A 26,594-nucleotide genomic window follows, 5' to 3' on the forward strand; every position below is an offset into this window, starting at 1 on the left:
ATTGTAAATCAACTATACTCCAATAAAAAATTTTTTAAATAAAATAAAACCAAAGCCATAGAAGGAATTCCTAGGCAAGATCTGCACTACATCTGTAGACTCATTTTAAAGTTGAAAGTAATCTAGCAGAAACTAGAAAAAGTAGGTGTTTCTTAATGATGATGCCAAATAACTGAAAAATGTTGAACGTGCCACAAAATCTTTTCAGAGTACGAAAGGCAAGAGATTTTCCAAAGCAAACAGCAGAACAACATTATAGGGGAGATAATGTGGTACAGTGTAAAATCTGAAAAGGTAGGTTCATAATCCCAGAAACTGGCTGGATTAGATATGACATGAAATTTTAGCTCTGCCACTATCTAGCTAGGCGATTTTTAACAAAGTCACTTCCAAGTGTTACCAGTGGTGATCCAAAAAACATATCTATACTGGAGGCTAAATGACAGACAGCAATTTCGATTTGCAAGAGGGTATTCAAATATTTATCAAGCACAGTGCTAGACCCAGGTTGAATGATGAACAAAATAGATACAGAAGCTGCCCTCTTGGAGCTGATAAGCTATTAACTGAGATAACCATGGCTAGAGGCCATCTCATTTAAAAAATGGTAGGGATCTGAGTTCAGAAACTTTGAGAATGGACCAAATGATTTGGAGAAACTGCCGTGCCATCCTTCGAAGCTGAACTAACATAGTTCATAAGAATACGAAAGAAGGTACACCCTCAGCTCCGTTTGATTCAAGCAAAGAGAGATGGTAAACTACAAGACCTTAATGGATTTCAAGCCATTATGGAAACAAAATACTGGGTTGGCCAAAAAGTTCCTTCAGTTTTTAAATAAAAATAAAAGACACATTTTTCATTTTCACCAAGAACTTTATTGAACAACGTATTCACCGTTTTGTTCCACTACCTTCTGCCATTTTTCAGGCAACTTTGTAATTCCATCTTCCCAAAACTTTTTAATCTTTTTGAGCAAAGAACTGTTCCAGGTGCCTTTTATAGTCTTCCACGGAATTGAAATTTTTTCCATTAAGAGAATTTTGTGGTATTTCCCTGGTAGTGGTTAAGTCTCCGCACTCCCAATGCAGGGGCCCGAGTTCAATCCCTGGTCGGGGAACTAGATCCCACATGCATGCCACAACGAAGAGCTCACACGCCTCAACTAAGGAGCTGGCAAGCCACAACTAATGAGCCCGCCTGCCGCAACTAAGACCCGGCGCAACCAAATAAATAAATATTTTAAAAAACAACAAATTTAAAAATTAAAAAAAAAGAGAGAGAGAATTTTGTAAAGACCAAAGTAAATGGAAATCCGAAGGTGCAACGTCTGGTGAATATGGCGAATGAATCAGAACTTCCCGGCCAGCTGTAACAGTTTTTGCCTGGTCATCAAAGAAACATGCGGTCTTGCGTTATCCTGATGGAAGATTATATGTTTTCTGTTGACTAATTCCAGATGCCCTTCGTCGGGTGCTGCTTTCAGTTGGTCTCATTGGGAGCAGTACTTGTTGGAATTCATCGTTTGGCTTTCCAGAAGGAGCTCATAATAGAGGACTCCCTTCCAATCTCACCATATACACAACGTCACCTTCTTTGGATGAAGACCAGCCTTTGGTGTGGTTGGTGGTGGTTCATTTCGCTTGCCCCACAATCTCTTCTGTTCCACATTATTGTACACTATCCGCTTTTCATCACCCGTCACAATTGGTTTTAAAAACGGAATGTTTTTCTTATGTTTAAGTAGAGAATTGCATGTGGAAATATGGTCAAAAAGGGTTTTTTTGCTTAACTTATGTGGAACCCAAACATCAAAGCGACTGACATAACCAAGCTGGTGCAAATGATCTTCAACGCTCGATTTGGATATTTTCAGTATGTCGGCTATCTCCTGCGTGGTATAACGTTGATTGTTCTCAATTAATGTCTCAATTTGATCGCTATCAACTTCAATTGGTCTATCCGACCGTGGAGCATCGTCCAGCGAGAAATCTCCAGCATAAAACTGCACAAACCACTTCTAGCACATTTGATCAGTCACAGCACCTTCTCCACACACTGCACAAATCTTTTTTTGCATTTCAGCTGCATTTTTACCTTTCTTGCAATAATAAAGCATAATATGCTGAAAATGTTGCTTTTTTTTTCCATCTTTAATATTAAAATGGCTACATAAAAATTCACCAATTTTGATAAGCTGTTTTTTTAAATGCACGCTGATACGACAGCTGTCACACTATAAGCTAACAAAATCGTTTCGAATGAGGTTAAAGACAACTAAGTGCTACTAGAACCATCTTACAGAAAAACCGAACAAAAATTTTGGCCAACCCAACACCTTCAAACAAACATAGGGTGGTTTCACAGTGACCATTACTCAGATCTGTGGCAAACCACTATCTCATACAAAAATTCAGTCTCCTTTTGACAGATGATGATTAAAAACAAGAAAATTTCTGGAGGGGAAAGAGTAAAGGGTGTCTGAACATAGAAAAACAATCCAGGAGCAGACCGTGATACACTGAAGCATTAGGTGTGATACATATTTCCTTCACCCCCTTCCTTAAGACTAAATTCCTAGCACTTACCATTTCCTTTAATGGCGCATGCTATGACATCATGACCACACAGCTAGCTAATGCTCAACCCATGACTCAGCTAGCTCTTAGCAACCAAGAATATTTCAGACATGGATGATAAACATGAAAAGAAGGCAGGGCTAGGGCTAGAGTCAAAACCGGGCTTCTGTAACAATTTATCGTACAAACTAGTACCATGTCTATGAGGTATCTAAATATTAACCTCTCTTCCAATTGGCATTTAGTCTTTGTTGTCATAGGACTATATAAGAAGTTGCTGTTAACAATAAAGTGTCTCCATATACCACAATGGCACAATGTTATTTCCACAGAATCTGAGGCTCCCAGTACCCAAATCCCAATCAAGAAATTCCCGGGCTTCCCTGGTGGCGCAGTGGTTGAGAGTTCGCCTGCTGGTGCAGGGGACACGGGTTCGTGCCCCGGTGCGGGAGGATCCCACATGCCGCGGTGCGGCTGGGCCCGTGAGCCATGGTCGCTGAGCCTGCGCGTCTGGAGCCTATGCTCCACAACGGGAGAGGCCACAACAGTGAGAGGCCCGCGTAACGAAAAAAAAAAACAAAAAAACAAACAAACAAACAAAAAGAAATTCCCATTCTTGTTCCTTGACACTTACAGAACTTGGGTTTCCACACAGATTTTTTTTTCCCCACCGGCAAGGACCCAATATCATGTGTATTTTGCTTTTCCTTTGTTCACTGAATAGCAAGGTCAACTGGAAAAGAGAGCTGGCAAATGTACTCAGAACAAATTATACAGTTAAATCAAAAACGAGGCTCCCGGGCTTCCCTGCTGGCGCAGTGGTTGAGAGTCCGCCTACCGATGCAGGGGACACAGGTTCGCGCCCCGGTCTGGGAAGATCCCACATGCCGCGGAGCACCTGGGCCCGTGAGCTGTGGCCGCTGAGCCTGTGCTCCGCAACGGGAGAGGCCACAACAGTGAGAGGCCCACGTACCGCAAAAAAAAAAAAAAAAAAAAAAGGCTCCCAATCTGGTCATCTGTTACTATGACCTAGATTTTGTTAGAATTATCTCCATTTGGCTTTCTAATAGCATTACATTTTATCAGGCTCACTTCTATGTATAATCCTATATTACTAGAACAGACAATCTCTTCTGCTTGGCCACTTAAAAGCTTCTAGGTATATAGTTCATTCTTTCAAAGGCTATCTGTTGAATGCTTAGTATATATGCCAAGCGTTGTTGTAGGCACTGAATATACAATGGCAAACCAGACAAAGGTCCTGTCCTTCAAGCATCATAGTCACAAAGACTGGAATCCAGTCTCAGCTTAAGCACTCACCGACTGCATGACCCAAGACAAATCTGCCTCTCTGAACCTTAGATACCTCCTCTAGGAGAAAAAAGGGAAAATAATACTACTTCAAAGAACTGCTGTGAAAAATATGTTTGTCAGCGTCTAGCATAGTGCCTGGAATACCACAAATGTTTGACAAACATAGCTAAAGTTTTACAAATAGCGGATATTACTATTATCCATTCTGCTTTTATATCCATGTATATGAGAATCACTCTAGTTTTTTAAAAAAAATAACAGGTTTTAAAGGCTTATGTATATCTAAAATATTTATTTCAGACGTTAAGAGCTAAGCAGAGCAAGATCCATTAATGGATCAACTGCTACTTCTGATTACTGAAGTTTCTGGTTGTATATGCTAAACACAAGATAGCAAGAATACTGTGAGAAAAATACTTTGAAGTTGGGATGTTAATGGTGAAATGCATCACTGCACTCACACAGATTTCAAAAGGTAGAGCACTTTATCTCCAGCAGTATTACTGTTTCAGTTAATTTAATCAGAAATTGTATAGAAGAAACATAACTAAAATTTGGAGGGACTTCCCTGGTGGCGCAGTAGTTAAGAATCCGCCTGCCAATGCAGGGGACATGGGTTTGATCTCTGGTCTGGGAAGATTCCACATGCCACAGAGCAACTAAGCCCGTGAGCCACAACTACTGAGCCTGTGTGCTTCAACTACTGAAGCCCGCGCCTGCCCTAGAGCCCCTGCTCCACAAAATGAGGAGCCACCCCAATGAGAAGCCCGCACACCGCAATGAAGAGTAGCCCCCACTCGCCACAACTAGAGAAAAAAAAAAAAAGGTTTGTATTCTCAAGTCTACCAAAGCCATCAAGCAGGGCAAAGAAAGTATGTCTTTCCCCTAAAGATCATTATGGAAGTCTCATAGAGAAAGAAAATTCCTGGTTGACTATAGTGATATACTTTATAAAATAACTTATTTTTTCATCTTATAAAAATAGTATGCTTACTGAAGATAGACTGAGAAGCACAAAAAATATGAAGACAAAAAGTTATTCATAATCTAAAAAAAAGTTATTCATCATCCCACTATCTAAAGATAACCACTGTCAATAAATTTCCCTCTAGTCTTCTTTTGTAGTTATCAGTGATTTTTAAAATACCAGGAGTTTTTGTCATTATATTCCTAACACCTGATCTATACAGAAGTTTGGATAATAAAAAAATGTAAAGAAAATTTGTCACCTATAACCCCACTTACAGAGAAAATTCTTATTAATATCTTGGTGTAGTTCATATACAATGGAATCAATTCTTTATATACAATTTTATATTCTAATTTGTTCCCTTAAAAGCATTTTTAAAAGTCTGTAAAAATGACATATTTTTTAGATATCCAGGTGGTTTCTAGTTATTTTCTATTATAAGTAATACTTTAGTGAACATATTTATACAGAAATCACTAACTACATTTCTGATAATTTTTTTAGTTTGACCAATTTACACTCCTACTAACAGGAACTGATAGCACCTGTCTCACCCTAAGCTCATAACACTGAGAATGTGCTATACATAATTAGCTGGTACCCAAATATAATAAGGTTTCCATTTCTTCAATAATGAAAAAAGAAGAGTTCTAAAGGAAAACTCAAAGTGAAATAAGGACAAGAAAATAGAAGAAACTCCCTAGTAAGATAAATTATACACCCTTGAAAATGATAGGCAGTTGACAGAAATCTTGAAAACCTTCCAACAGGATACAGGGAAGCTGAACATTAGGCTCCCCAAATCTCAGAAGTAAAAACAAATCAAATCAAATCACTCTATCTTGTAGATGTGTTCATTACTTGGAAACAATGACATGAATCAAGAATTAATCCCACCTTTGCGAGAAAAACAACATGGAAAACTGTGGTGATAAATTAAAATGCACAAAATCAGTGTTTTCACACCTGAATTATTTTCAAATTTTAGGAGTGAGCAAAGAGTATTAACTATGGATATAAATTTTTGGTTTCCCAAATTTATAATAGAAATTACTATAAATTCTTTTTTTTTTTTCTTTTTTTGGCTGCGTTGGGTCTTCGTTGCTGCGCACGGGCTTTCTCTAGTTGTGGTGAGCGTGGGCTACTCTTCCTTGCGGTGCACGGGCTTCGCATTGCGGTGGCTTCTCTTGTTGCGGAGCACGGGCTCTAGGCTTCAGTAGCTGCGGCACATGGGCCCCAGAGTGTGTGGGCTTCAGTAGTTGTGGCACGCCGGCTTAGTTGCTCGGCGGCATATGGGATCTTTCCAGACCAGGAATTGAACCCGTGTCCCCTTCAATGGCAGGCAGATTCTTAACCACTGCGCCACCAGGGAAGTCCTATAAATTCTTACCAAGACAAGAAAATAACCAATAATATCACTTATTCAACAAAGCTTTACTGAATGACAACTTTGTTTCAGGTACTTTTATGTATAAGAGATCCAAAGTCATTAAAAAGAGTTCTTTCCTCAAAAAGCTTGCCTTTAGTATGCTTCCCAATCTGGCCCTCTTACATCATGTAACATTTGCCCTGCCTAATTGCTGAAACATTAAATATTTCAGGCCTTAACTAGAAGAAGGAAAACCTTTGAGGACACACACTGTACTGAATAATCAACTTAAAAATCAAAATTTCTTAAGAAAGAAAAAAAAAAGCCCAATGTCAGTAAAATCCAATTGAACAGATTCCACTTACATGGCCTCATACCAGCACAAAGTAATGTTTACCCAAGTACCTACAGTCAAGAGGAATTCAAACACTGACAGGAAGAAAAAAAACTTTTACTTCCCACAGAATAGCTAATAAAATTACTATCAGTTTTCATTTCTTTGTAATTTTCCCTGTAAATCCTGCTTAATTTCAGTCTGACAAGATGGATTTCTCCTTAAGAGAAAATGATGCCCCAGGTTTCCTGCAGATATTTGAGAATATGTATATCACACAGAAGAGAAATTGTCACAGTAACGGCATGGTCCAAAAATGAAAGCTGATCAGCTCAGTGTGAAAGGTCAGATTTCTGGTAAAGCTTCCCATCTGCTAAGACTTTGATACTTATATATACCTAATATGTTTCAAAAATACGCCCTCCCCAAATAATAGCAAATAACATTTATCAAGGGTCTACTACATGTCAGAACCTGTGCAATGTTTTTCTAAACATGTCATTTAATAAACACAACCATCTAAAGAATCCAGTACTGTTATTAGCACCTATTTTACTGATGAAGATATTGAAGCTTGGAAAGCTTGTCCACTGTCAAAACTGCTAAGAAACAGCACAGTCCAGACGACTGGTTCCTAGGCGAACTGCTCAGTTCACTATAGCAGTTTGATTTTCTATGGTTTGGTGGGACTTTTTCCTTCTTTAAAATTTTTCCTTTCAAAGACTAGATAAATTTTTTTCTGCTTCTAACTTTGAAAAGAACTAGTTTCCAGGATCACAAGAATATGGGACAGTACGATGTAATTTTACATATGATGAAAATAGATTTCTGAATGTCAGCAAGTATGCAGTCTAAACTATGCATGGAACTTTTAAAAATAGCTAGACATCATTTATTTATTAGGCTTCAAGTCTCCAGAAAAAGCAGAAATAACTATATAATCTCTCTTAAAAATTTACTTAAGTATAAACAATATAGTCTAATTTGGAGAAATACATTCAGTGTTTGCTAAAATAGACTAGTGTCCATTGCACCAATGCTCTATGCTTATATTGTAATGTTATTTAAAAGGATATATAATATCTTAAAAGAACAGCATCTCTGGATTATTATATGTGAATGTGAAAGCCTGTTGTAAATAGTAAAGCAAAATTATCATTAACATTATTTTAAGGCACTTGTTCTGCTTTAATAGTTCCTAGAAATTCATGGTTACCTTTTGATAACAGATAACTAGAATTCACCAGAAAAGATCCTTAATTTTGGGCAGGCAGTAAAATGTAGAGAAAAAGCAGAGACAGTATGAAAACATGGGTTTAATCAAAGAATTTCTAACTAAAATTCTCTGAGCCTCAGTTGCCTCAGCTGTAAAATGGGAAAATACTAAGTCCCTCATACAGCTGAATGAGAGTCATAAATGACAAAGTGCCTCACTAAAAGTCATGATTCATTCATGATTCACTGTCAACAAATACAGATTGGGAACATGAAACAGTATGATCAAGAAAAAAATTAAGATGTGTATCTAGCTTGGGAGCAAACGGTGTACCTAGTTTGGGAGCAATAAGGAAACGGATGTGATTTAGGAACTAGTGTATTAGGGCCCCATAAGTGAAAGCCTTTGTCAGCTGAAAGCATTTAGATTTTATTTAACGGCAGTCAGGGCATCAAGTTTTAAAGTCAAATTTGCATTTAGCCACTGGGTAGAAGGTAAGTTAGAGGTGGGCAAGACTGGAGGCAAGGAGAATACTGAGGCTACTGCAATCATTCAGATGAAAAAAATGATGGTTTTGACCACAATAGTGGCAGTAAAGACCAAAGGCTGTCACATGCTCCAACACAGGTGAACCTTGAGGGCATTATGCTAAGTGAAATAAGAAGCCCGTCAAAAAAAGATAAGTATTGTATACTGCCACTTATATGGGCTATCTAAAGTAGTCAAATTCATAGAAACAAGTAGAATGGTGGTTACCAGGGGTTGAAAGAAGGGAAAATGGGGAGTTGTTTAATGGATACAGGGTTTCAAGTTTCCAAGATGAAAAAGTTCTAGAGATCTGTTGATGAACAATATGAACATACTTAACACTTATGAACTATGTATTTTTAAAAAGTTAAGATGATAAATTTTACGTTATGTGTTTTTTACCACAGTTTTTTTTTTTTTTTTTTAAGATGCAAATGGGAGGCCAGGGCTTGTTTTATTTTGACATTCTGCTCTATTCAACCTCTGAGCAATTCTCTTGCTGTTTTACTGAACTGTAAAATAACTATGGCTAAATGAGATCTGATTTGCAGGGCACCGAAGTTCCACTTGACCTCAAGTATCTTTCACTATTACTTGTCATGCTACTTACTTAACATTTCCTTCACTAAAATTGCTTTTTAAAAAAGCATGCTTAAAATATTATTGAAAAATAACTCAAAATGTGAGAAGTACTAAACAGAATAAAAGGTAAAACCCCACCAATTCTCTCACAACCCTACTCTTGACCCAAAGTATTATTGGTTTGGTGTGATTCCTTCCAGCCCTTTACTGTAAATTTTAAAAAGTTATAATTTAAGGCCTCTGTTAAGTGACTAACTCCAAGTCATTAACTAGAAATGGTCTCTTAACACAAGTCCTTGAGCCCTATGCTTCCCCTCAAACTTTTAAACCAAGCTTCTGCCTAGCTTTTTAAAATTTGTGTTTGTTCCAGTGTAAAAAGTAAAGCACACTCATCTCAAATGTACAGTTCAATGAATTTTTACAAAGTGAACACACTTGTGGAACCAACACCCAAATCAAGATATAGAGTATTACTAATACCTCAGAAACCTCCTTTGTACCCCCTCACAGTCATTATATCCTCTCAGTAAACGTAACCACTATTCTGACTATAATCTTTTGTGTCTGGCTCCTTTTGCTCAACATTTTGTATAGGACATTCATCCATGCTGCTGCATACTGTGACAGTTTGTACAGTATTCCACTTTACAGATTATACCACAATTCATTTACCCATTCTATTGTTGATAGATATTTAGTTGTTTCCAGTTTGGGACTATTACAAATAATGCTGTTATGAACATTCTCATAAATGTTCTTTCAGCATACACTTTATCCATTTTTGTTGGGTATATGCCTAGACATGGAATTGCTTATGTTCAACTTGCAAAGGTACTCCTGAAGAGTTTTCAAATGTTTGTACCAACTTACACTCTACTTCTGCTGGCAGAAGTTGAGTGTTACAATTGTTCTCTGCAATGCTTTAAATGGTCAGTTTTTTTGTTTGTTATTTTAATTTTAGCCATTCTGGTGGCCATTATTTAAAATTTTTTCATTATTCTGATATCTAGTGATGCTGAGTACTTTGGGCCAGAGTTTGATAGGTATTTGGGAGGTAGATTTAATAAATCTAAGTGACCAACCGATTGAAGAGAAAGAAGAGAAAATCTAGAATGATAGAAAAGGGAAATATATTTAGAAAAGGAAGAAGGGACAGAAAACATACTCATTTCTGAAATTATTAGATATGACTCTGCCAATGGAAATGGGTGATACATGAGGTTCAAGACTTGAATGCAACTACGGAGACTCAACGGGACAGACACGTAAAGGTTCTCACATTAAAAATTAATTTAAAACAAACAAAAATCTCCAACACCACATCTTAGGTGGTAAAGAAAATAAACTTACAATCCAAAGGAAGATAAAGATACACTAAAGTGCAGTATTTCAAAAACAGAACCTCATAGATGCTTATGATTTTCCCCACTATAACTTCTAGAAATTCCTGTGAAGATAACAGAAACAAATCTATAAAGAGTGATGAGTCCAGCAAATGGAATTAAAGAAAAATTCAAAGCCTTAATAAAGGACAAGTTCACTAAATCAGATAGACAAGGATCTCCTGTGTTCAAACAAGAAGACTATCTGTGACACCTCAAGTTTCTCTATTATGAGCACATGAAGAAGAAAAGAAAGGCTCACAATTAATCAACAAACTATGTGAGGATTAAAGACGAGAAACAGATTTGGAGCTAGGCTCAGTCTTCTGAGATTCGCCTTATCATTGGAATATCTATAGCTAATTATTGCTTCTCTTTAAGTATTATGTGGTATCAAGAGCTTGGGGTCTGGAGAAGGCAAACCTGTATTTAAATCTTAACTTTCTATCTCTCCTTAGCTATTTTTTTAAAATTTTTTATTTTATATTGGAGTATAGCTGATTAACAATATTGGTGTTAGTTTCAGGTATACAGCAAAAATAGGCAAGAGACCTCCTTAGCTATTTTACTCCAGGAAAGTGACCATCTCTAGCTTCAGTTTTCTCATATCCAGAATGAGAACAGTAATGATCCACAGAACTACTGTGAACATTAAATGAGATAATACAAAGTAAAGCACTTAAATACAATGCCTGACCCATAGTTACGTTCTCCATAAATGCTGATATTATCATCTGCAAAATGGGACCAATTCACATACCCATTAAGATTGAAAAGAAGTAAAGTGACATGTATAATGCCTAGCTATAGGAGGCACACAAATGGTAGATATTATTATTATCCCCTACTTTTAGGGAACTCTGTATCATTCAATGTCAAACTGCATATGAAATGGTATAGTGCACTTATTAAGAACACAATGGGTCTGAAACTCCTGAATTTAAATCCTGGCTCTGCCACTTAGCTATGTGATCTTGGGCAAGTTATTTACCTTACTTTGCCTTCCTGTTTTTATCTTTAAAATGTAAAAAATAATAACCATCTATCTCACTGGACTGTTGTGAGGATAAAACAACCTTCTTTTTAATTGCTTTATTTGTAAAGCTCTAAAAACAAAACCTGGAACATAAGTACTATATAAGTATAAGCTGTTATTATTTTAATACCAGCAGTATACATGTTTTGTCTGAGACTTCTGCATCAAAGAAATGGGGAGGGAATTCCCTGGCGGTCCAACTCCATGCCTTCACTGCCGAGGGCCTGGATTCGGTCCCTGGTCGGGGAACTAGGATCCCACAAGCTGCGCAGCACGGTCAAAAAAAAAAAAAGCAATGGGGAAATAAGTTTGGACATAAACAATTTAACATTCTTCTTATGGGTAAGAGAAGCCCAATGAAAATATTCAAATACTCATCCTCAAAAATGGAGGGAAAAAGGCTGAAAGAATAACAAGTTATACACAAGAACTGTTATCACTACTAAGGAAATATGACCTCATCTGTCCAGAAATAGGGGGGAAAAATGTGTTTTCTGGCTCTGCCCTAACTGTGCAACAATTCAGATGAAGGAAGCCTACGTTGCACAGAGAGAAGGAAATAATTTTTCCTACTTTTACCTTACAAGAGCCTGATAACCAACAGAGCTATCTAGAGAGACTGGTACATCCTCCTATCTTTTTTAGATAAAGACTGCTTAGAACAGAATAATCAATTCTGGAAGCCTTCTTAGAAAGGTCTTTCTGCATTATTCTGACATCTTTCCACACTCCACAAATCTTCATTCCTTCCTGGGCAAGTCAGAAGAGGTATCTAAAGAGGCAAAAATGCCAGCGAGTACCATATTTTAGAATTAAAAAGAAATCCCATGCTTGTTCTTAGGTCACGATGTCAATCCTGTGGACTGGTTTTTGTAGCGGACTCACAAAATGAACAAAATACTGAACTGCATCGACAACAAATAAAATCAATGAATTGTAGCTTATCTGTTCAAGAGTTTATGCCTTCTACCAGACTGTGGGCTTCTTGAAAAAAGATCTTATTCATCGCTAGCATCTAGTACATTGCCCAGTACACACAGAGAGTTCAATAAATGGTGACTGAATTTAGTCATTGAGCACCTCCCCCTTGTAAAAGGTACTATGTTAGGTGCCAGAGAGCCTGTAATGGTTCACTTATGTTGATGCCAAAACATTTTAAGACTATTTAAAAATTAAACAAGGCCAGATTTGGTTAAGGAGCTGCAGCTGCAGTAGCACCCGCTCTCATCCCAGACTTAACTCCGAGCAGCAAGGCTATCCTCCTCTGCATGCCTGTGGAAGCAAATTAAATACTTCCCTCAAATGATGGAGAGCCTCTTCCCATGCAGCTCTGGTGTGGTGTTCTTTCTGCTCAGCAAAGGAGGAAAACTCCAGAATCTCTGGTCATAAAAATGTGATGTTAGCAAGAACAGGTGCTGAGTAAGCCTGGTACGCTTCCAAATGAAGTCTTGCCATCTAGAATTCTGAATTGAGGATGCCAGACTCAAGACCATCTGGATTTGCTCCTCTGGCTTTGAGCTTTCTCTAAGAGAGGCCGGGAGAAGTATGCTGTTGCCAGTATGTGTAATGTGTAATTGCATACTCAAATAAGTATGGATAAGAGTCCAAGACTTGGCAAATGGATGGAATGTAGCACGTGGAACTTTCTGAATAGAGAACCATGCAAAGGGAAGGGTTTCCTCACAAAACATAAACTAGGCAAGGTGTGAATTGCCCCTCAGTGTCACATTTTGGAAAAATTCACGCAGGATAATAAATACTTGGGAGTTGGGCGGGGCTGGGGGGGATGCTCAGAAGTATGTGAGAGGCAAAACAGCACCATTACCTCAGAAAGCAGTTAAGTTTATCTAACAATAATTCTTTATTTCCCCTCCCCCAATGAGATAAATATATGTGATTATAATTTGGTACATACAGAAAAATTTATCAAGCTGTGGACTCTGGCAGACAGACAGTGTTGAAATTAAACAGTGTGAGCTCTGGCAGCTGCACTATGTACTCTTTCAAATTCTGACATCATTACTCTGGTAAGGGCCCTGTACCAAGTTGGCGTGGGTTCTAATGTGGTTTAGAGAGAGAAGTTCTTGCCTTTTTTAAAAAAGATGACCTACAAATAGTCTTTTTCATACAACAGGGAAATAAGTATTTCCCTTTACCCCAGATTTTGTTTTAAAGGACAAAGCCATGTTGCCAAGGTATTAAGAAAGTGTTAGAAATGATTCTGAGATTTTAAAGGCCACTCAACACAAGCTCTAAAAAGACATCTAAAACAGTACATGAATGTCTCTTAAACTAGTGATTATCCTTTTGTGGTAATAAAGAGTCAATTACAAAGAATGCTAATTTTCTTCATATTTATACTCTGACATTGGCAGCTTAGGATAGTATCCTTTGGAGGCCAAGAATGGGGAGCCCTCCCTACTTCAGCCATGAGAACTTGGACAACTTACTTGACGTCAGATCCTCAGTGTCCTCAAATGCTAAGTGAAATAGTAACATCACCCCACAAGATACTCCTCACAATACCAAATATATGGCAAATCCTCAATAAGTATTAGATAGACTTATGAAAGACCCTTTAAAACTGATGCTAAATTAGAACTTAATAGAGCTAAGTGGTCCGACTTTTCTCCACTCAGATTCAAGAATGGAAAGAATTTACATATAAGCTGGTTTTAAGATCAAGACCGGATTTGTCCTCTTTCAACAAGTGATATTATAAAAACAAGATTTCATTCTCCTCTCCAGTAATATCCAATAAAACACAAAATTCCAAATATGAAAAATGACAGGTTAAAGAAAAGAGAGAATAAAAAACCACTTGTAGCTCTCATAAAGTAGATGTAATTTGACTTGTTTAGAGTGACAGGATTTTTCATTTCATTTTTATCATGAAACATTTTAAATTTTCATAAAAACAGTGATAATAGTAAAATGAACTATCAACTCCTATTCAACAATGATCAAGATTTTGCCACATTTGCTTCAGAAAAGATTATTACTATTTTACTTTTTGAGGTATAATTTACACACAGTAAGGTGAACAAACCTTAAATAAGTCTGATTAATATTTACATATGTATACATACATGTAACTACCACCCAGAACAAAATTATGGAACATTTATAGCAGCCCACAGATTCCCTTGTAACCTTTTCCTCCCAATGTATCTAATACTCTGAACTCAGATAGCATTATTCTTCACTTGTTAGGTTTTCCTTTCACCATTAATAATCAGATCTAGGCTTTACTTTTCTGTTTTCTTAAATAGTTTGCCAATGTCTATTTCAATCGTACATTTTTTGGCCATAATGATCCCATTAAACATAAGAAATTTATGCAAAAAAAAAAAAAAGAAATTTATGCAAGACTCAAAGTAGTAATAGTAGAAACAGGCAAAAGACCTAAAAAGTGTAGTTTAAAAAAAGAGTCTACATATTTAGAATGCCCGTAAGCCCCCCAACATTTGAAAGGGGCAGAAGACTGAGAATGCTAGCATAAAAGTGACCAAAAGGAAAAGTGGAATTCATTTTGATTTAAATAAATCCTAAAGAAAATACACTAGACAGTTTTTTAAATAAGAAGGTCTGTACATTTCCAAGCCTTTTTTTTTTTTTTTTTTTTTTTTTTGCGGCACACGGGCCTCTCACGGCTGTGGCCTCTCCCACCGCGGAGCACAGGCTCCGGACGCGCAGGCCCCGCGGCCACAGCTTACGGGCCCAGCCGCTCCGCGGCATGTGGGATCCTCCCAGACCGGGGCATGAACCCGCATCCCCTGCATGGGCAGGCAGACTCCCAACCACCGTGCCACCAGCGAAGCCCCTCTAAGCCATTTTTAAAAGAACATTCAACTGAAAATTTAAACCCTTCATATGTTGATTTTTATTGCCTGTCAATGTCTGAATAAATCCCACCCCAATTACATTTTCTTTAAAGTTCACAACCATTTTAAGGCCATGCTCTCATGCCTAAAAGCTGACATTCTTCCTAAATGAGCCAGATCCCTACACAATATTAGACCTAGTACACATACAAATTTAAAGCTAATCAACAGCTTTTTCATGGAGTAAAGTCCTATGTTTGGTATGTACATCTAACCACCTGTCAGTTACTGCATAATTTAGTATTTCAATCAAATGACACAACCTAGTTGATCTGATATATTTAGCAATATGCACCACTGTTAAATTAATATAGTCATGTGACTGGACAACATATATACTAAATTACTTTGGTATATGCAAACCAAGCAATTCTAGGGTCAACTGGAAAACAGTGGAGTGGGACAGCATATCTCAGTGCAGTGACAAATGCAATAACCACTACCTTATCAGAAGTGTTGTTGGAAGCATTAACTAAGATAACACAAAGAAAGGGTGTTACTTCTCTCACCTCCTCAGCACTCCTCACTCCCTTCGATTTACATGGACTAAGCTGTAATTTGCCAGAAATGCCCTCTCCTCACCTCCACATCCTAGAGCAACACAAATATTCTACTTCTAAAAGCCATAATTTTCACGAATTCATTTGTGTAACCAAGTATCTCTGAAAGACTTAAGAATTGAACTTAGGGATAAATTCCTTTAGTTGGTTTGCTTTCATATAACTTAGTTAAGACTCCACTGGAAATAAAAATTTGAGATGGTATTAAGAAAGCCCCAAAGGGAAGAACTCCAGCCCTATGTACTTCCTAGAAACAAAAAGATAAGCTGAGGGTTTATTAGGAAGCAAAGACACCCAATTGGCATGTGGCTTACAAAGAACTGACAACTAGTCTCCTTTCTCTACCCAGACTTCAAGTTTCCACTCACAATGCTAGCTAAGCATTTATGGTCAGCCCCTTATACAGATGTTACTCTTTAAATAATCTTTTTATAGAGACTATACAAAAATAGAACAATTATCATACTGGCTGCTTCTGATTACTGTTTATTTTGGAGACATAAATAACCCCCTGCCAGTTACTGGCTTTATTGTGACTGACACCTTATGGAGGGTGCTTTGATCTCTAAATTGATTTATTAAGCTGCAAACTGACTATCTCTTATGTTAAAAAGACTAGCAAGCTGAACTTTTACAACTTTCTTCCATCTGCCTTCATCCAGAAAGTAAATGTAGTATCAACTCAAATCAGCAACCCCTCCCCAATTATCTTATCATAGAACCATCTCTCAGGAGCCAAAAAGGGTACTACTTAATCAACACTAGAAATATGAACAAAAATCTTCATATTTTTCATTGCTTTTCAAACCTAGGAGTTGCAAATAAAACATCTGAACCCACTCCGCTCCACCAAAACAGATGCATACTGCAACTTTTAGAGTAGACAGATTACAGGGTTATTAGTCACATCTCAAAAGGAAATATTAAGCATATTTTAAAAACTAACTTTATATTTAAATGATTTCATTTATATACTATTTAGATAAACAATGAATTAAATTTAATTCACTGTTAATAAAATATGTTTATATAAATATTTATCAAGTGCCTGATACATATCTGAACAAAATGCTTGTTTTCACTGAGTTTACACAACTGTAATACAAGGTACACCATGAGAAATGTTATAGAATCAAGGAGGAAAGACAAGATACCAGGAAGATGTCTAGGAAAGCTTTAGGAAAAATCTGCTTTGGGAAAATAATTAATTCTATCCAGTCCAGCCCATATTGCTTTCACCCCTCTGAGCAATTAGGCATATACTGGAAAGTTTGGCAGCAGACAGACCAAGGTTCTGTGACATTGAGCAAATCACACCCCCTATTAGAGTCTCATGTATAAAGTAAGTGTAATACCAAATACCTGGCAGAACTGTCGTGAAGATTAAATGTGAATGATTTACATATGTATATAGATTTTTATATACTACATATACATATATAATACGTATCTATATACTTTATCTAGTTATACAAACTTTATTGTAAATATATACTTACATATATGTGACATGTTGAATATAGTATATTTGTGTGTGTGTGTGCATATATGTATATGTACATAAAATCACAATGGATAGTGAATGTTAACTAAGCCTAATGTGGTAATCATTTCACAATATATGTAAATCAAACCATCATGCTGTACACCTTAAACTTACACAGTGATATATGTCAATTATTTCTCAATAAAGCTGGAAAAAAAAATCACAATGCCTGACACTGAAAGGATGCTCAAGAAAAGGAAGTATTTATTATAAATACCTACTAAACACTGAACCCTATGCCAGGTACTATTCACCTCTGCATCTGGACAGCGCTTGATATGTTGTTTAACTGCTTATTTTCCCCAAGATCATAAAAGAGCAAATCCCATGTGATTTACTTCTTATCTACCCACAATGAGAATAAAACACACATAGTAACACATGTCCAACTGCCATCTGTTAAGTAAATTGAACTAACTTCGTTATAAAAAGGTAACTGAACAAACAGAAGGATCAGCAAGACTCAGAAAATACACAGTGTTTACCATGAGAACATAAAAAAACTGACTTTTTAAGTATAGCACAAAAAAGAAATTGTTAGATATATTATTTGGCAATTTATATTGATTGATCAACCTATACTGAGCTCCACTACGTGCAAACTAAGCCCTTTGGGGATCCCAGAACAGGTTGTCTTCTCTCCAGCAGCCTACAGCAGCCCTCTGAGTCTGATGGGATTAAGGAAGTTTCTACCACTTGCCTAGAGTTTCCTAACATTTGGAACTCCATAGTAGTGGTTCTCAAAGTGTGGTTCATAGATGTCCCCAAGACCCTTTTCATAGAGTCTGCAAGATCAAAGCTATTTCTGTACTAATTATAAGACATTATTTGCCTTTTTCACTTGACATTTGCACTGATGGGGCAAAGACAGTGTTAAGTTAAATCGCTGGCCTTAGCACTAATTAAAGCAGTGGCACCAAAATATACTGATAGTCATTGTATTCATCACTGCCACACACTGGGGGGTACAGGTGCGGCAGGGGAGGGGGGAACCCAGACATTTTAACTGAAGAATGTCTTTGATGAAGCAATAAGATTTATCGGTTTTATTAAATCTTGACGCTTGAGTACATAGTTTTTTTATATTTTGTGAAAAAAATGGTAAGTACACATAAAGCAATTCTACTGTACACTGGCTGTCCCAAAGGAAATGCACTTTGAGCTACTGTTTGAGTTGTATACTCAACTAGCCAATTTTTTCATGGATCACCAATCTACTTGAAAGAACAACTAACAGAAAATTATGGTAATTCAGACTTGGATGTTTGACAGATTTTCTTGAAAATGAACAAAGTGAGCATGTCATTTCAAGGAGAATAACTGACAGTCTTTGTTGCCAATGATAAAATTCAAGGCTTTAAACAAAAATTAGAATTTTGGAAAATTTATATCTGCCACTGTGTGCTTAACACAGCTTCCCAATATTTAAAAGTGTTTCTAGGGACTTCCCTGGCTATCCAGTGGTTAAGACTTCGCCTTCCAATTCAGGGGGTGTGGGTTTGATCCCTGGTCAGGGAGCTAAGATTCCACATGCCTCACGGCCAAAACACCAAAACATAAAACAGAAGCAATATTATAACAAATTCAATACAGACTTTAAAAATGGTCCACATCAAAAAAAATAAATAAATCTTTAAAAAAAATAATAATATATACAATTATCTGAAGAAACTATTAAAATTCTCCTCCCTTTTCCATATATATGTATGGATAGAGGCCAGATTTTCTTTGTATACCTCAGCCAAAATAACATATTGAAACAGATAGAAAGCAGATGCAGATACATGCAGATATGCGAATTCAGTTGACTTTTATAAAGCCAGACATTAAAGAGAGCTGCAAAAATATAAAATAATCCCACAGTTCTCACTAAGCTTTTTGGAGAAAAAAATAACTACTTTTATACTTTTTTTTTTTTTTTTTTTGCGGTACACAGGCCTCTCGCTGTTGTGGCCTCTCCCGTTGTGGAGCACAGGCTCTGGACGCGCAGGCTCAGCCGCCATGGCTCAAGGGCCCAGCCGCTCCGCAGCATGCGGAATCTTCCCAGACTGGGGCACGAACCCGTGTCCCCTGCATCGGCAGGCGGACCCCCAACCACTGCGCCTCCAGGGAAGCCCTATACTTATTTTTATTTTAAAATGTTATTTATGTTGGTATGTAATGGGTTTGTTTTTATTTCAAATGAATTAATAAATATTTTAATTTCTCAGTTTTAATTTCTAATACAGTAAAGTGATAGCTATAATCCAAATAAACAAAAGCTCCTGGAAACCTCAATAATTTTTACAAATGTAGAGTTTTTGTATGGCAAGAGATCTTAGAGATCTGACCTTGGGTATGGTTGATATAATTTTTCTTAATGGAAAACTATGAAAACTGAAGTAACATACAGCATAGTCAAGACTGGGTCTCCTGATTTCAATTTTACATTCATTCTGGACCACGATTCCTGAATTCACTAAGACAATAATTTAGAAGCCCCTCATTCCATTCTTCCCAGTAAGCAGGAAGTTTGACCAAATAATTAATTACAATAGTAACAGTAACTGAAATTTGAATGTTATGTCCTAGGTATTTTTATACTGCTGCTTTCACTTAATTCTCACAAGCCTGTGATATAAGTACAAATAATTACTAACCTCTAGATGAGAAGCAGAAGTTAAACCAGAAGTCAGAGAGCTACTTAATGGCAGAGATGGGATGTGAAAATAACACTTCTAACAGAGAGATATATCAGCAAAAAAGCTTTCTCGTAACTCTCAATCAAAACATTTGTGTGGTCACCAGCAGGGGCATTTAGGGAAATACAGGACCTGTGACTCTGGCCCAGTACACCTTCAGATGTAGACAGAACAAAACACTAGCCTGGAGTATGGCCACACACATTTAGTTCTACACTAAATGGCAAGAAAGCAAGCAAATAGGGAGATGTGCTAGATATATAACCAAGTGCCTCTCTTCCTCACCCATCTAGCGACTCTACCATCACCCATTAAAAAGAAGTGACAGGAGTCAAGGGTGAAGGATTTGTTACTGACACACAGCTGGGGCAGTGAAAACTCCTGGCAGGTGTTCTCTAAGCTATAACTCCTCTCCTATGCAAACTAACCCCCAAGCTGAGTCCTCCTGGCTTTATCACACTGAGGCTCGACAAGAGCCATCATTAGTGTCCAAACTCCACTTTTTCCAGGCTGATGACATGTGTCAGACCTTGATTCCTGGTGCTACTCCTGCCTGCCAACTCCGGAAAGACTTCTGTAATGGCTTTGGGTTTTTAAAAAATACTTCAAGTCACAAGGCAGCAGCTGACACCAACTCCCTCCTGAGGATGGACACTTGGCCAGGAGCCCAAGCTGAAGTGGATTTGGAGATTCTTGATCTTTTTTGAAATCATTCCTAACTTCTCACTGGCAATTAAAATAAAATCCTCCCCAGAGAACAGCCAGAGGTTGGGCAAGCCTCTTCCATCCAGTGGTAGTCACCTTTGATTAGAGAAAAGTGTTAAAGTGTAGCAGCAACTGATAAATGTCAGAGCCTGGAGGGCCTTCAGAGTTTTGATCACTTACGGCTATTTCTCATTTCATACCATGAACAGTTTCTAAGCCAACACCACTCAGCATTGCTTACTTAGTCAAATGCTTCAGGTCAGCATACCAAACTCAAGTCAATGGTCCGTTTGCACTGGTTCTGAGTGCCTCCCTAAGGCTAAGATGTTTGACTTGCCAGGCAGATGACCTGACGTGCTCTGCAGATGCCCAAGAGGACATTAGGAAACATCCACAAAAAACTGGCTTTTTCATGGTGGAGAGGTAGTGTGGTATAAGTGAACACACAAAAAATGCAAGCACACACACAGAGTCAAGGATTTCAATTTTGATTCGCTGTGTGACTTCATTTCCCTTCAACATCTGTTTCCTTATCAATTAAAGAAAGATCTTAGCCTAAATCAGAGATTCCCAAATGTCTGTGGAATGGCTACATCAGAACCCTCTGAGGGCTTGTGAAAACTACAGAACCTATTCCTAAAGGATCTGATTTACTAAGTCTAGGGTGATACCTAGGAATCTGCATTTTTAGCAACCTATATTCCCCACCACCGCCACTTTTAATTCTGATGCAAAGTCAGGTTTGGAAATCATTAGACTAAATGACCTGTAAGACTCTTGATAGCTTTGAAAGTTATAAAACTATAGACTGGAACTTATTTTCTATTCTTTCATCCCAGAATGTTTTCCCCTATCCACTATTAGCATTCCCACTCAAACATCAGGATTGTCTAATTTCAGGTTAGCAATGGAGACATAAGTCTAAGAGCAGTATGTCAAGTATTAATAGCTTACCCAACCAAGTACACTGCTATTTCATTTATGAAAGCAGATCTAAGCATCGCTTTTCTACACAATATACATAGAAAAATAAAACTTTTAAGACATATTTTGCGAAGATTCAACTATTTGCTGGAAACAGTCAAGAAAAACAACATTTAAAAAGCATTTTACCTAAATGTTATGAATAACTAAGAAGTTATGGCATAAATATACTTAATTAGTACTTGTGACTCATGATGCCTTAACACAAAGCTATAATCTACCTGAGGCAATAAAAAACTTTGTAACAATAGAGGTCAAGTTTTTAAAGCATCAATAAAATACCATATGATTAAATTTTTAACCCAATAAAATAAAATGGGCCAGAGGAGAAATCAAAGTCCTATGTTACTGATACATCAACAGGGTTTCATTATAAAAAAGGAAAGATTGAGTCCTCTGATCGCTGTTCTTGTTTATTTCATTAACTGTTTCATTAACTGGTTGTTGCAAACACATGCCTGTTGCTCTAAAGGACTCTCAAAAATCTCCTCCAACACTTTTCACACACTGTAACAAAACCCAATATTCTTTCCAGCTCATTCCTTAATTCCCATGAATATTAGCTACTGCATGATTTGGGCTCCTATTTCTTTTACAACTTTCAATGCCTAACTCATTTATGTACTCATTTGTCTCAGCTAGACAACAATCCTTGGTACAGAGTTACTTAGAAGAGTTCACTGATAACAGATATCCTGTGAATTAATTTACCATGGAAAAACAGAGTCCTGCTTCCAGTGGGTTTGCAAAATAATCTAAAATAGTAATACCTCAAAACACATGAAGTCACTGTAATTAAAGGATGTAGAATTCAGGTGGCCTCTAGAATATTTTGATAGGCTTTGAAGTGTGCATCCCATAATGCCTTTGGCACTTGACCAATTTGCTATCTCACTGAGTTGGCCTCCCACCTCCTGTCTTCTAGACTCATCTAAAATAGCTGAAGAAACCTGATATAAAGTTGCCATGTCAAATAGTAAAATGTTCCAAGCTATTAAGTTTAAGCTTCTATTCCTACCTCTCAACTCCTTGGTAAAAACCTCAAGCAGGCTAAATATAATAAAGACCAATAATTCCATATACAACTGCAATCTTTGGCAGACTCTTTTTTCCCCGCTTCCTAATATTCAAGTAAATACTCTGAATTTAGCAGCCTCCTTTGTAAGCTTTGCCTTGAAACAACACAATTTTTCAGCCTAACTTAAAGCCAGAATTAGTAGTCAAAGTGCTGGAATCAGATCCAAACCAAATGGTTGCTGGGGAAGTTGTTGCAGGGAGGCGCGAGATAGGGAACTGCTGCAAAATAAGATAAATTCATTCAAATATTTGTGTTAACTTCTCTTCCTGCAACTTATTTTAGAAAGCTGCTAACTGTACAAGCACAGAGTTACTAATTAATGATTGGTACCTGCAATTCGTACAAAACTTGATGAAGTCTAAATATCCACTCTTCCAGAGACCATCATTATATTACATCTTTATAGTTATCATTTTCCTAGGTTATACTGCACAGGTTATGCTATAGGGAAAGGTGTGACTAGATGCTGGTGAGTCTGCACTACTGCTGGCAAGCAGCCACTCCTAATAAGATGGAGATTGAGATTTCCAAAACTAGCAATATTACACCAGTGACAACAGATTGCAAAATCTTGGTCTAAAGCTCTGGTCAGAATTTCTCATCCTGAAGTTCGTAGGGAGGCTATGGATGGGTTCTTAGATTCCATAAATGAAACTCCTTTCAAATTTTTGTGTTTACGTGCATGTATTTAGGGAGAGAATCCATAGCTTTCCACAGAGTTTTAAATTATATACCTAACTTAATTCTCACAATCAATATGAGATAGGTACTAACATTATTCTCATTTTTACAGATTGAAGAAATTGAAGCTTATAGGAGATAAAAACTTTACATAAGGTCACAAAGAAAGTGGTAGAGCATTAATTTCAAAATGTCTTTAAAACACACATATACATATGTATATTATGTATTAGCTAGTCAGACATTGTTTTAATTATAAAAGAAGGTTTTTACATTAGTGTATATGCACTGGAAACCAAATTCTGGGCAAAACATGCAATTTTATTTAGTAACATAAATAATAGTTGTAAACGATTTTAACAATTTAAATCATTTTGAAATAACTTATATAAAAACACAAACCTGACATGTATTACCTCATTTAGTCCTCAGAACAGTCCTATGAGGTAGATACTATCATTATCTCCATTTTATAGATAAGGAAACAGAGAAACAAAGAGGTTAAATAAGGTCACATAGCTATTAAGTTGCAAAGTCAAGATTCTGGCTCTGAAGTCTGTGCTCTTTTAATATTGCTTCCCCAAACAATTAATATACGAAAAATGTAAACTATAGTCACTTCAAAGGGGAAAAAAAAAGCCAAATAAAAATCAAATTGGAGAAGTCTATCATGATAAGGTACTTCATTTATTCTATTTAGCACATATGAACCAAGAGCAATGAGAAGAGAGACCTACCAGTTACATTTGCATGTTACTTTCACATACATAACCTCCTGTGATTTTCACAGCTGAGTGCACAGGAAGAGCGAGTGCTATTTGTCCAGCATCTTAAAGATGAGTTAACTGAGGCTCTGAGGGGTTACTCTCAATACTATTCACCATTATCTGAACTTCCCTGCCTCTAGGATTTCCTGTACAGAGTTTTGAATATCTTTCCTTCTTAGTCTAGTAAAAATTCAACTAAACCTTCAAGGCCCAGATCAGATGTGACCATTTAAAAGATATGCCTTTCCTGGCACTCACTCCTAGGCAGAATTAACCCTTCTTTTCTCTATTCTCCCTTAACATAGTCCATACCATTTCCTCAGCACAGCAATCATCCTCTTTGTCATCAGCTGTGTCTATGTATAGTTCTCTGCGTAGACACTGGGCTCAGTGATGGCAAGGGCTGTATGTAGGAGAAAGGGTTCCTAGAAAAGATTCTGCTGTTGAGTTAGTAGAAGGATGAAGCAGAACATTGGCAGTCTGGCTCAGAGAAACATGGATTCATGCTGACATTTTGTTGTCATCTTTATAACTTAAGACTTTGTCCTCAAGAATAGCAACATTACCTCAAACACTTCTAGAGATGTTCCCTGTATAGTGTTTGGGAAGTTATGGGCAGACAGCCACCTGAGACGGTGACTCCTCTTCTATGCTATTAATCTCTCAAATACCTATTGTTTTATTAAATTTATGCTTCTTGTTTCTTTCAAGTATATCAAGAGGCCTCAAGAGGACTATGAAAACATTTACATCTCCAACTCAGAGCAATGTGTGTTTCACAATATTTCGTAGTACCTCTGGAAAAGGAAAGAAAGGAGGTAAGTGAAACAATAAAGGATGGCATGGTGAGTTTTGACAAACTCAGAACCAGTCTAAATGAATTTATTAATTTGGACCAATTTATTAAATGTGTAGTAGCTTCTATAATCTGGCTAATTTAACCCTCAACTTTTTTAACCCCTAGACTTCTGCACTGAGTACATACATCTCTTGGCCAAACTCACTGAAAAGATCCATTGCGTGCCTTAAATTTGCTTGATGATAAAAACTAAACTTAAGGATTTAAAACAAATTGAAGGAATGAAGATAACGAAGGCCTTTATTGCCCTGAAAATTAACTGTCTCAAACACAATGGGAAACACCCCTACGTCACTTTAGAAACCTTTCACTCTTCTCTAGTTTTGCAAGTCTACGAAAAGCATTCTTTTTAGAATGCCATGAATTTAAGAAATCATATTTTGTAAACATCTAATGGTTTGGGGGAGCAGAGGTCAGTATTTTTTTAAAGCCTGACTATTATCAAAATGGAATAAGACATTGACTTCTCTTCATATTATCAGGCCAAGGAGAAGACCATTTAAAATAAACCCATTAAAGAGTTTTTAAAATACCACACAGTAACAGTTGCTTGACGTTTTGTTGTCGATTGTATACAATTTACTGTCATAATACTGAGGACTCAACAAAGCTGGCTAACTGAAGTGTTTTTGACAGAGGGTGAGATAATTAAACTGATGTAGAACGTTAACAGTTTATATCCAAACCAAATTCTCAGTGGCTGATTTTTTTTTTAATGTGTACCATTTGGCTGTTTAAAAATGAATTTGAGAACAGTCAACTTTTAATATTTAAACTTAAAGCAAATGGTAATAACTATCCTGGATTAAAGATTAACCTCAATTCAGCCAGCAGTTCTATAAGCACTTTTTCTACGGAGCATGCCTGGATCCCTCCCATTATAAACCCTATATTCTGAAAAATTCCATGTAATTAATTCATTTTCCAGATTTTTCATCAAGGACATTCAACAGGCAATAAAAAATAACCAGTATGTCTACAATGCACTGATACCATTTCTGCCAGAAGCTAAGACACCTGACATTTTAGTTACTCTCTGTGACCTTACTAAGGAGAAATGCAGGCTTTCTATTAGGTGGTAGAGTTCTTATTTTTTGCTTTTTCAATATGGAAAATAGACTACCCCTGAACCTCTGTGGTAACTTGGTGATCCAGGATCTCAGCTAGAGAGATCACCAATTATAAAGGTCAATTTTTTTTATCTTCTTCTATGAAACATTTCACCTACTATTATTACAGGCAAATAAGAAGAGGATGTTTACTTGTTTGACTTAGATCTCACTGAAGGTCCTGCCCCCAGATACACAACAGTAAGTTTTGTGGTGGTCAACGGAGGAGGCAGTACAATCAGTGAGTTTTTGCTATCATAAAGTCCAGTATTCAAGGTCTAGCTTGCAACCTTGGCTCCTGGCTGTGTAACTTTGGGCAAATCACTTAAGACTCAGTTTTCTCATGAGGTCAAAGTACGTTGAGAATTTAAGGAGATAAAAATATATAAATCCCAGTATACAGTAAGTCCTCAATATATGTTAATTTCTT

The 26,594-nt window shown here is 37.0% G+C and overlaps 1 protein-coding gene and 1 long non-coding RNA gene across 5 annotated transcripts in view; one reads left to right on the forward strand and one right to left on the reverse strand.

Annotated features, from left to right (window-relative positions):
* Positions 1-26,594, reverse strand: part of NR6A1 (nuclear receptor subfamily 6 group A member 1) — a 206,960-nt gene that overhangs the window by 125,372 nt on the left and 54,994 nt on the right. The window lies entirely within an intron of this gene.
* The window catches only part of LOC117312667 (uncharacterized), a 51,636-nt gene that overhangs the window by 4,637 nt on the left and 20,405 nt on the right, over positions 1-26,594 (forward strand). For all 3 annotated transcript variants that reach the window (XR_004527097.2, XR_012332662.1, XR_012332663.1), the window contains exon 2: positions 24,908-25,014. This is a non-coding gene — a long non-coding RNA (uncharacterized lncRNA). The remainder of the gene's footprint in view (positions 1-24,907; positions 25,015-26,594) is intronic.

This window comes from Tursiops truncatus, chromosome 6, assembly GCF_011762595.2.
Source record: "Tursiops truncatus isolate mTurTru1 chromosome 6, mTurTru1.mat.Y, whole genome shotgun sequence".
Classification (NCBI taxonomy): domain Eukaryota; kingdom Metazoa; phylum Chordata; class Mammalia; order Artiodactyla; family Delphinidae; genus Tursiops; species Tursiops truncatus.